The sequence below is a fragment of the Amphiura filiformis genome, chromosome 13 (assembly GCF_039555335.1).
Source record: "Amphiura filiformis chromosome 13, Afil_fr2py, whole genome shotgun sequence".
NCBI classification, from domain to species: Eukaryota; Metazoa; Echinodermata; class Ophiuroidea; order Amphilepidida; family Amphiuridae; genus Amphiura; species Amphiura filiformis.
The window spans coordinates 63,125,613-63,135,727 of NC_092640.1; the positions used below are offsets into that span (position 1 = coordinate 63,125,613).

At 36.0% G+C, this 10,115-nt stretch overlaps 1 non-coding gene across 1 annotated transcript; it reads right to left on the bottom strand.

The window, feature by feature from the left end:
• Positions 1 to 10,033: 10,033 nt before the first annotated feature.
• Positions 10,034 to 10,115, bottom strand: Trnal-uag (transfer RNA leucine (anticodon UAG)). The gene has a single exon. It is a non-coding gene; the product is annotated as a tRNA-Leu (tRNA).

Here is a 10,115-nt window from a genome sequence, read left to right on the forward strand (position 1 = left end):
AAATGTCCACAGACTTAAACAAAAACACAAGGTGCTATCATCTGTTTTTCTTACAAATAAAAAGTACCTTTATATGACCATGATCACTCTAAACATGACACGTAGAAAGCCAGTTTTGGTGAAAATGTTTTCAATGCTATTTATCGCTTGTTTTAACACTTCGAGGTGTTTTTATTGTAAGACCCAGTCAAGCCAATGGCCTAATGGATGATCGCTAACATCAAGGGCTCTCTGTCGATTCCATCCATTAGTTTTACTAGCCGTGACTTAATGGTACTTGAATTTGTATTCAGCGGAAAGTATCATACAAGTTTTAATACAAGAAGTCATAATATTATTGTAGATCAACTTGACAATATTAGTATATAAAGAAAAAATATGAATATAGCTTTTTTACTTATGTTGAGATGAAAATGACAGTGAGGACTTGTCAATCCATTATCGTGCAATATCGCTAAACACTTCAAATATAAATTCATGCATATTGAAAATGTTTTATTCTGGAAAATATGGTTATAGCAAAAATGTCTTTTCTTTAGTAATTGAGGGATTTCGTTCTATATTCTTTTGTTTTCCTTTTGTTGTCGGTGATGGATGTTCATAATAGTATTAATGATTATCACTTTGTTTTTAATGAGACAAAGCATCTGCATTAATTTATTGCTTGTGAAACTTTCGTTAAGAGACAGGTTATGTCGACAAATTCATCCAAATACACACAATATTATTCACCCCCACCCACACACCACACAAACACGCATTCTCGAACACGCATCAATATACCTTCACAAGCACACCCCTCAACATCCACATCCACATCCACACCCCAACACGCACACAAACACCCCAAACGCACACATCACATGCAAGTTTTACGCACCACATACCTATTCATGCATGGACCCCCTGGACCACCCACCCCACCCTTCAATCATACATATACACCAGACACCCCACCCCTAAACACACCAACACCCCTTACAACCCCGTCCCAACTAACACGCATTCAGGTAAATAAAAAATGTTTGTCTCTTTCTAAACGTGACAACAATACTTATATGCAGCGTAGTTTTTCCACTTTCTGGAGTACCTTTATATAATTATATTCACAATTTCTTTTTTTAACGTATACTTTTATATTACCAATAACAAAGATAAACGCCGGCACACAGACACGCACAAACAATAAACAAGTCAAGGAAACAAGCACAAATAAACACTTCAATTCTTATTTACCGCATATAAATCGTATATATTATATCCAAGTATGCTGCCAGTCTTAATTTCCTTTTTATTCAAAAATGCTAAAAGATGATCTTCAAAGCGTCATTGTTCTTTCTCTTCATCAGCCGCCCTAAACATATTTTTACCGATTCGGATATGTTAATGTCAAGAGAAAGGAACGAATTTTGTATGCATGATGAAAGTTTAGTCGTCCCTCTATTATTAGTCATTTATTTTTGGTTGTTAAGTTCATATATAAAAACGGGCTAGGCTAAGGCTTGGTTGTCTGTAGTGGCATTGTGGCTTCGCACTCGCCAGTGTTGCCAAGATTTTTCAGTACCTCGACGCGGCAAATTGGCTCACCAGGCTGCGGCGAATGACTGGAGAAGCAGTTTTTTACAGCTACAAAACTAAAGCATCAAATGCGGGATACTTTGGAATGGAACTCACAAGCTTTAACTCACTTAATAAGAATTTGCTGACTACTGTGGCACAAGATACACCTTATACGTTATAAACCATTTATTAACAATCAGGGACTTACCGCTAAGAAGCGCATACCCTATCCATGCCACAACGGCCATCGCAGTCAGGATTATAGCTTATTGTATGGGTACAGGTAACCGAAATAAGTTATATAAGCAGTTTTATTTCAGGCACTTCTGGATGCATTATCTTCAGAACTAAAGAACTAAAGAAATAAATAAAGAAATAAAGAAAGAAAGAAAGAAAGAAAGAAAGAAAGAAAGAAAGAAAGAAAGAAAGAAAGAAAGAAAGAAAGAAAGAAAGAAAGAAAGAAAGAAAGAAAGAAAGAAAGAAAGAAAGAAAGAAAGAAAGAAAGAAAGAAAGAAAGAAAGAAAGAAAGAAAGAAAGAAAGAAAGAAAGAAAGAAAGAAAGAAAGGCTTTTCAATCACCATCAAAATGAAATCCTATCTTCAGTAGATAGCATTTTAAAATCAACTTTCTTTCTTAGTCTTCAAATTATTCCTCTCAGTTGTTTTACACAAGACACTCTCATCTCACGCACATATATAGAAATAAAGAAATGTGGAAAAAAGGCCAGAATTGCACAATTTATAATTCGCCTAAATAAAAGGAAAATAGATCATGACACATTTTCCGAGGCGTGGCAAGCAATCTTTAAGTAGCCCAAATCGGCGCTTAAAGGCACCCAACATTGGCATCACTGGCGCTCAATCCATATACCCTATCACTCACGCTTCACGTCAAAAGTAATCAATGCGGAGGTGAAGAATGATATGCTCTGGCGGAGATAATCAATGAATACAGATTCATATTTCATACACTCCTTGATGCATTTCTCTGCGAGTTTAGTTCTTGAAAGGTGCATATTTCGTATTGAGTGTTTTCATGACATATTCCCATATTGAACTCAGCAACCATAGAAGTACCTCCATAAGTAGTCGGAGGCGACAGTAATACTTCATTGAGACTATTTGCATATTATGCTCCTTGATATTGGTGGATCAAGTCGGCTTGTCTCGCTAAAATTGCAGGATAAGCAAAACCAACTTGTCGTATAATCATATTTGTATAAACTAAAAGCCGCAACCTAAGGGACATATATTGTGAATATCACAGTACTACGATTGTTTTTCGTTGCTTCGGTCGCTTGAATTTTTATCTCGGTGAATGCACAACAACAAATGTGTACAATATGAAAGGTCTTATCTTTTGCAATTGGATTTGTATATTACTTCACACCATCTTCTTCATCAATGTCGCAACTTCTACCGAAGTAACCATCACTGGTGTTATCAACCCTGTAAGAGAAGAAGGACTACTCTCTGTATCTTGTACTGTTTCTGGTCTGAACGATAATGACGAACAGTTTACAATATTTCGGACATTAAAAGGGAGTAAGACACAGGTGCTAGCGGTGAATGGGGATGTTTTACCATCTACGGAGGATACTGTGTTCTTAGCAACAAGGCACATGCAAGATGGATCAGTGATATATTTTTAACTATTACCGAAGTATCCAAAGAGGACGAAGGTGAATACTCGTGTAAAGTCAGTACTATACGAGATGGTGTGAATCTTGCGTTAGAATCGGTACATATTATCGTGAATTACTTCCCGGATGACGGATCGCCAACATGCCTTCCAAATAATCTGCCTGCTCTTTACGAAGGAACAATCTTAACCTTAAACTGCACATCTGAACCAGGAAGTCCTGTAGTAGACATACAATGGACAAAATCTGACAAAGTGCTTTATTCCACACCGAAGAACACTTCAGATGGAAAATTACTTGCAGAACTGAATTACAGAGTAACATTGCGTGATCAAAATAGTATGTTTATTTGTATGATAACGAACCCTATTTTTCCGGAGAAGATACAGACATGTCATGTAGGTCCGTTAAGAGTTTTATCAAACGGTGGTGGCATTCCTGACGCTGATAGTGGTGAGGTTATACCATCTGTGGTTCCTGTTACGAAGCCACACCCTACAAATACAATACCTATTGTCAACAAGGACATTAAGAACAAATGTGCAGAATTCTGCGCCGAAAATGATCAGAGTCCAGTCCAATGGAAGATAGCAACTTTGGTAGCAGTAGCTACGGCAGCTGTGTTTCTTGTTTGTGGTGTGCTACTTTTTGTAATGCTTAAAACAATCGACAAATCGAACAATAATTCTGAAATGTATTCTGCAGAAGCGGCTATTCAGAGGGAGCAACTTTACACAGAATTAAATCAGAAATTTGATGATAAAGTATATATTGCGTTGCAAAGACAAGCATTGAAAGAACTACCTTCAAGAAGCGATACTATTAATCCAGCTGATATGCGCTTAGTACGAAAGTATTAATGTTTTTAAATGTATTGATTATTATTCTTTTGGAAAGGTTTCTTTCAATTTAATGGAATCATAAAGAGTGACGCCTCCTTATTTTTTAAAACAACAGTTTATTGTTAACATTATGACTATAATGTTTTTTGAAGATCCGTAAACGTTCGTTTTATAAGCAACGATATTATACGATTAACGGATAATAAAGTATTTTATGATGGACATGTAATATAAATGTGAAGTTGCAGTCCAGGGCGCGTGTTTATTTTCTGCAACCATAATGGGCCGCAATACGCAAACCCTAACCCTAACCATAACCTTAAAGGTTAGGTGTATAATTGCGACCCATTATTGTTGCAGAGGCCCATATGGTTGCAACGGCCCATTATGGTTGCAGCAGCCCAGTATGGGTGCAGCTGCCCAGTATTGTTTGCAACGGCCCATTATGGTTGCAACGGCTCATTATGGTTGCAACGGCCCAGTATGGTTGCAGCGGCCCAGTATGGTTGCAGCGGCCTATAATGGTTGCAACAGCACATTATGGTTGCAGAAAGAAATTAAACGTCCAGAAGAACACGAGTATTGCATAAGAGCTGCATTGGGTTAATCTCATTATATCTCCATGGTCAGTTTGACCGGATATGGAAATCCACAAGGTCATCAGCCAATGTCTGTAAATGTATCCATTATACTTGCGCCATATCATTTACTGTGGGAGTTAACCTTTTAGCTGTTTACATTTCCGTTAATATCGACATGTTTAAGCACCGCTTTCATTTGTGTCAGCTTTAACCCTTTTTTAGTTTCCCAACACTCCCTTATATACATATACAATACGGCCTAATCAATGTAGTGTACTATACTATACTGGGCATGTAGAATACATGGTTCAACGTTGATCTGGTGAAACAATGTGCCGTTTTATTACACTATTAAAGTATCCCAACACTTTTATCGGCCATTTTAGAAGCTGTAAAGACGATTGATGTTAGTTACGTATATCAAACATCATGATCATGTCCGCAAGAGTGCAAGAGTCTAATGTCTGACATAATTTGTATTGTCGCATATACAGTTTTATTTTATAAAAAAACATTTGTTACCACTTAAGTTTACGTATTGGGCTTTTCAACTTCATATCCATACTCCCCTCCAGAAGGCATGACCTTAATCTTCCACAAAAGGAGTGTGAATTTCAAATGAGATTACCTGAATTTGTAGCTCCGTTTGAAATCTACACTCCCTGTGTAGGAGATTAAGGTCATGTCTTCCATAGGGGGTGTGCGAATTTAAAATTGAATAGTTCGTTGAGTTTTATGGTACAAAATGTAAAAAGGAAGACATACACAAACACACAAACATAAGTATGCATCCTCAACCTCATAAACCTGTAAACCCAGACAAATACACACGCAATCATAACATACTCATCAAGTTCACCCCCGTAAACAAACCCCTACCCAGGAGATAATACACACCAACCCCATCCCACACGCACCCCTACCCCATCCACCTCCTAATCCTATCCTAACATCCTCACACAACCAGTAAACAGTGATGATACACGCACTTAAATTTGGATCTGTAAACGAGCCATAATGACTTTGAACATATTTAAAAAACCGTCAAATTTCATTTTAGCTGCAAAGTGACTACAACTCGTTGCACATAAGACGCAACTTTCATTTTCATTAATTGACTGATGTCAGTCATCATATTCCTCAAATGTTACAAATAAATTGAGTATTGTCTGGAATGCATTTATTAAAACATTCAATTTTGTATCAAACTTATATTGTAAGTATCGAAGCGTTCTTTATTCTTGTTCACAGCTACAAATACGAGTTGTCAAGTTCCTTCCAGCTAGTAATAAAAGCGGTAAAGTCAAATTTAATTGCAGTATTTTATTTCCATTTTACAAAAAAATGTACCATATTTCCAATAAAATTATAATGACGAGTATCTAATTATCGAATCAGACACGCGCCTGTCCTTTGTACTTCCATTGTTTTAAGCAAAGTATTTGAATCTGAATGCAAAGGACTTGCGATATGCAATATTCGAAGTGAAATTGGAATAGTGATGCAGAACAAATTATGAAAAATTGAGGCAAAATATGACATGCTTCGTTTTTCTCCAATATGTGATATTCTTTTTCACTGAGAGCATAGTGAGCAATTTCTATCATAAAAATTATTTATGAAAACGATTGAAATTAGACTTTACAGTTTATGACATTTTTAACGGAATATAGCATTTATGCTAGTGATCATACAGACTGTAACAAAATGATCGGTACCCATCAGTTTTGAAGGTTATTAAAAAGCCTGCTTCTTCCAAATGCGCTATTCCGCTTGAAATCTTTATACCCCATGGAAGACAGGACCTTAATCTCCCACACAGGAAGTGTGAATTTCAAATGGGGTTACCTGAATGAGTGAATCCATTTGAAATATACACCCCTTGTGTGAGATATTAAGGTCATGTTTTCCATAGGGGTGAATGGATTTCAATTGGAATAGCCCAATGCGATACGATGGATCCTCTTGATATGACCACAATTTATAATAAGGAACAATAGCATGATGTCATGTGCATGTGTTTAGTTTGAAACCGTTCATAACATGAATCTACTTAAGGTGCTGTGATGTATTTTGATGCGACAAGAGTTGTTCATAATCGGAAACTGATGGGTACCTATCATCTTGATACAGCGCCTACACAAGTAAAAATTAATAAAGTTGATCAGTTAGTTATTACACACGTCAGTAACTTATCTTTTATTCAAGAATATCACAAGTTTTTTGTTTCCAAGACAAACCAAAATAGCATGTTATACACATACTATATTTTTCTAAAGGAAGGAAGATAGGAAAAATAAAAGAAAATTGATGGGTATCAATCATTTAGATACAGCTTGTATGTCATGCTATCTTCAGTAGATAGCATTATAGTTATAATCAATGCATGTGCAACACTATAATTCAGTTGTGCATGATTATAATCAACACCCATGATATGCTATCTTCAGTAGATAGCATTTCTATGTGTTAACATTACAAATATGCAAAAAAACAAAAACAAATCAGGTTTGGAAAAAATTAACCAATTTCATAAGATTGTACATTATGGCTCTAAAGTATCCCAGCACTTTTATCGACCATTTTAGAACTGTAAAGACGATTAATGGATGTACAAGTTAAATTATGTAGATCATACTTCAGGATCATGTCCGCAAGAGTACAGGCTTATTATGATATAATGTCTGACATATATTGTCGCCTCTGGTTTTATCGTATGTACCGGTAGCCTAACATTGTTTAACAAAAACATTTGTTACCACTTTAATAAAGAGTAGGACTATTCCAGAATATATCACACACCCCCTATGGAAGACATTATAGTAGAGATTAAGGTTATGTCTTCCATAAGGGGAGTATGGGTTTCAAATTTAATAGCCCATTGGGTTTTATGGTACAAATGTAAAAAGGAAAACAGACACACAAACACACAGACAAACGCAATTGCACCTCAACCTCATAAACCTGTAAACCCAGACAAATAGGCCTACACACGCAATCATAACATACTCATTAAGTTCACCCCCGTAAACAAACCCCTACCCAGGAGATAATACACACCAACCCATCCCATCCGCACCCCTACCCCATCCACCTGCTAACATACACACCACACAACCAGTAAACAGTGATGATACACGCACTTAAATTTGGATCTGTAAACGAGCCATAATGACTTTGAACATATTTCAAAAACCGGCAAATTTCATTTAAGCTGCAAAGTGACTACAACTCGTTGCACATAAGACGCAACTTTCATTTTCATTAATTGACTGATGTCAGTCATCATATTCATCAAATGTTACAAATAAATTGAGTATTGTCTGGTATGCATTTATTAAAACATTCAATTTTGTATCAAACTTATATTGTAAGTATCGATGCGTTCTTTATTCTTGTTCACAGCTACAAATGTGAGTTGTCAAGTTCCTTCCAGCTAGTAATAAAAGCGGTAAAGTCAAATTTAATTGCAGTATTTTATTTCCATTTTACAAAAAATGTACCATATTTCCAATAAAATTATAATGACGAGTATCTAATTATCGAATCAGACACGCGCCTGTCCTTTGTACTTCCATTGTTTTAAGCAAAGTATTTGAATCTGAATGCAAAGGACTTGCGATATGCAATATTCGAAGTGAAATTAGAATAGTGATGCAGAAAAAATTATGAAAAATTGAGACAAAATATGACGAGCTTCGTTTTTCTTCAATATGTGATATTCTTTTTCACTGAGAGCATAGTGAGCAATTTCTATCATAAAAATTATTTATGAAAAAGATTGAAATCAGACTTTACAGTTTATGACATTTTTAACGGAATATAGCATTTATGCTAGTGATCATACAGACTGTAACAAAATGATCGGTACCCGTCAGTTTTGATGGTTATTAAAAAGCCTGCTTCTTCCAAATGGGTTATGTCAGCTGAAATCCATATACATATACCCCATGGAAGACAGGACTTTCCACGTACACTGAAAATGTTCCCGAACACATGACGCTTCTCAGACGCGTCCGAGGTGTTCATAATTGTCTCTTTAGAACACTAGTGTATTTGAAAATATGATAAACCTTGCACATTAGTGTTCTTTTAGTATAATGTAGAACACACAGTATTGATCAGACGTGTCACAAGTGTTCTGAATGATTATATTGAATACTGGTGTTCAAAATGGAACGCATGAGCAGACAGAGGTGTTGGAGAGCTGCGACGTGTCAGCGAGAAATACACGGTGCTCCTTTGAAGGAGGGATATAAGTAACAACAACAACAATGGCGATGCAACGTGGAAACGCTCCCGGGAAACGCTATTCCAAACTGTCTTTTTCAAGACAAATGGGATGATAGTGAGAGTAAATTCGAAGGATTTAGGGAATAATGATATTCGGGGCAACTTTGGGCGAGCGACTCGGAGCCCGTATCTGTTGACAGCGATGAACAAGCATCGGAGAGACACAAGAGGGTGCAGATGGCCGAGCAATTAATGCGTTGCGCTGTCGTCCGGGAGATACGATCGGCGAGGGTTCGAGCCTTGGGCTTGCCTTAGGTGAAAACTCTCTGATTTCATCGGAATTCTTCGGAACACCGCCATTATCTTGTTTATACTACCATGCATTTGTTTATTGTCGAGTAATGAGATTTTTAAAATGTATAAATAAAGGTTAATGAACACCAGCATTCTGAAAATCAATGTTTGAACACGTGTCATGTGTTAAAAAACCGTTACATTTCTTTCATGTGTCCGAGGTGTTCATAGATAGTAATTTTGAACACCAGAGTTTAAAGGATTAGAACATGTTACACTAGTGTTCTGAGGTAATAACACCTGTGTTCTCTACATTAACACTAGTGTTCTCTAAATAAGTTGAACACGTGTCATGTGTTAAAAAACCGTTACATTAATGAACGCGTTCTATGTGTTCTGGCCAATTTACAGTGTAGGGAGTGTGAATTTCAAAGTTTGAAACCTTTGAGTTGTTCATAAATTAATCGAAAACTGATGATGGGTACCTTACCTATCATCCTGATACAGCGTAATGGAATTACAATGTGTTTCCAGTTCCCGGACGAGCCCCCAAGTAAAAATTTAAAAAAAAAGATGATCAGCTAATTATTACTTTTATTCAAGAATATCGTAGTTTTTGTTTTCAAGACAAAACCAAAATAGGAAAATATGAAATATGTGCATGTAGTGTAACTTTTTAAAGGAAGAAAGTTAAAAAAATAAACTAAATAACTAAATAACTAAATAACTAAATAACTAAATAACTAAATAACTAAATAACTAAATAACTAAATAACTAAATAACTAACTAAATAAATAAATAAATAAAAAATAAATAAAAAAATAAAAAAATAAATAAAATAAATAAATAAATAGTTTAAAATGTGAAAAAATGAAAACTGTGGCAGCGGTGGGATTCGAACCCACGCCATCGAAATGACTGGTGCCTAAAACCAGCGCCTTAGACCGCTCGGCCACGCTACC